A 2,685-nucleotide genomic window follows, 5' to 3' on the forward strand; every position below is an offset into this window, starting at 1 on the left:
AGAAGTTTGTTCAGGGCTCAGCAGGGCAATTCTTCTGTTCTCTGTGGCACCAACAGGGATTACTCTGTGGTATTCGGCTGGCAAATGGGCTGATCTAGGGGTCTTGTGCCCTGGTAGCTGCAGCTGGAAAGTTTGGCTCAGCTGGAACTGTTGACCAAAGGGCCTCCCTCCACATGGTCTCTGCAGCACAGCAATCTCAGGATAATGGTATTTCTTACATAGCAGATCAAAGCTCCCAGAGAGAATGTTCCAAAAAAACTGGGCAGAAGCGTCAAGTCTTCACACGACCTAGGCTCAGGACTCCCCGAATCTCACTTCTACAACAGTCTATTGGTCAAGCAAGTTCAAGACAAGGGAATCTGCAGTCATCTTTAATCTATCACACCAGGCTTCCCTGTTGGCTCAGATGGTAAAGACTCTGCCTGCAATGCAGGAGACCAGGTTTGATCTCTGGGTCAGGAAGATCTCCTGGAGAAAGGAATGGCAACCCACTCCAGTATTCGTGCCTGGCGAATTCCACGAACAGAGGAGCCTGATGGGCTACAGTCCATGGGGTCACAAAGAGTTGGACAAAACTGAGCAACTAACGCTTTATCACACCAGCTAAAAAGGTCTTCACGAGAGCCACCAACCCAATAATCAGTATGAGACTAACATCCTGGACCTAAAGGCTGAATAGCCTAGCCTTGCAAATAAAACATCCCAGTTACCAGCCTGCACACACTAGGTGCTGTACCATTTCCTCCAAAGACTCAAGCAAGCATCCCAACCCTGACGTGGTGCAGAGTCCCCAGCTGACCCCCCTCTCAGCCTGCCTCTCACCTGCCCTGGCCACTGGCAGGACCTCTGGTTTTTCTTGGCTGCTGCCAGACCTGAAGCTGCCCTTTTCAGATTTTTGTTCACAGATGACTTTGGATGGGAGATAAGGAAGTTTGATTCCATTTTTATAGAGGCAAAGATGCTGCCACAAGAGAGGGGGATTAATTCGGACTTCAGGTCCCATGCTGGCTCTTGCAGGACAGCCCCAGCAGCAAGTCCCTGCGGAGGGAAAGAGTCGTCACTCTGTCACTGCTCTAAGTCTCCCTGGGGGTCAGAGGTGAGCCTTAAGATGGAGACCGCAAGGTGAATGGGGGATGGAGTGTTGGGATAGGGTTCTATCTCTGCACCACCGAGGTGCTGAGTCACGTCAACCTCAAGCAACTCCTGCTTAGACAGGCTTCAGCAGACCTATCTGGCCCGAACCAGCTGCACTCTCCCCAGCTCCAGGCAGGGAGAGGCGGGCATCTGACAGGGCAGCCGTCACCCCAGCAGCAAGCATGCAAGGTCACGTAAGCCAGCATCACTCACAGGTCTTTTTTTTTTTTTCAATTTTCTTCACTAATACATTTCAAATTTTATTATGAAATATCCATGCCATACAAAAAGGAATAACTAATACCCAAACACCCATTCACCCACCCCCTAACTTAAGAAATAAAATGTTACCAATAGTGTTGAAGTTCCCTGTCCCACATGTATTTTCAGGACTCTGGAGAGTTGGAGAGGAAAGGGGGTCTGCTTAATTTCTATGCAGGAAGGGAAGGAGTGTTGGTGGGGAAGAAGGAAGCTATCCTTAGCATTAGCAACTGCTGCTCCAACTAGAAAGGGCTTCTAATTATAATTAGGTATTATAGCATCAAGGGATATTTTATAAGAATCTGGGAGTAGAATATAAAGAATTAGAACATTCTTTCCAACACCCAGCTCAGAGACTTCCCACATCCCACTGTCTGAATTAATCACCAGCTCCTTAAGGAATCTTTAGAGAATGACTTTTATGTCTCTATGTCCATCTACATCCCACCCTCGACTAAACTCCATGACTGTGCATTATTCATTTTTTATCTTTCTCAAAGTTCTTGTGCAGAGTCAGGATTTCTTTTGTTATTGACGTGAATGTGTAATTAACTCTTGGGTGATCCTCATGATAAATGGAGAGGGCAGGGAAGACTTAACAGAATAGGAATGAAAAAGTAGGTTGAAAAAAATAAGAGCCCAGAGCACACTTAGCACTCAGATCTTGGTAACTAAGGCCATTCTCCCATAAAAACAACAAAAGTTCCTTGGAGAAATGACTGTTTCTAAGACTAGGAAAAGAAATATACAAGAGGAGAGGATGAGCCTCAAGCATCTTACAGTGCCACAAAGGAAATTGCTTAAAAATACCCTAAAACCCACAAGGATGGGTTATATCAAAGGGCCCAGGAGCCAACTGAGCAAGATTTCAACTGTTCACCACTGGATCATTTTGAGAAAAACAAAACTTTCAACCCGAAGTTCAGTTCAGTTCAGTCACTCAGTCATGTCTGACTCTTTGCAACCCCATGAACCACAGCACGCCAGGCCTCCCTGTCCATCACCAACTCCCAGAGTCCACCCAAACCCATGTCCATCGAGTCGGTGATGCCATCCAGCCATCTCATCCTCTGTCACACCCTTCTCCTCCTGCCAAAGTATTGGAGTTTCAGCTTCAGCATCAGTCCTTCCAATGAACACTCAGGACTGATCTTTAGGATGGACTGGTTGGATCTCCTTGCAGTCCAAGGGACTCTCAAGAGTCTTCTCCAACACCACAGTTCAAAAGCATCAATTCTTCGGCCCTCAGATTTCTTTATAGTCCAACTCTCACATCCATATATGACCACT

Source organism: Cervus elaphus, chromosome 1 (genome assembly GCF_910594005.1).
Source record: "Cervus elaphus chromosome 1, mCerEla1.1, whole genome shotgun sequence".
NCBI classification, from domain to species: domain Eukaryota; kingdom Metazoa; phylum Chordata; class Mammalia; order Artiodactyla; family Cervidae; genus Cervus; species Cervus elaphus.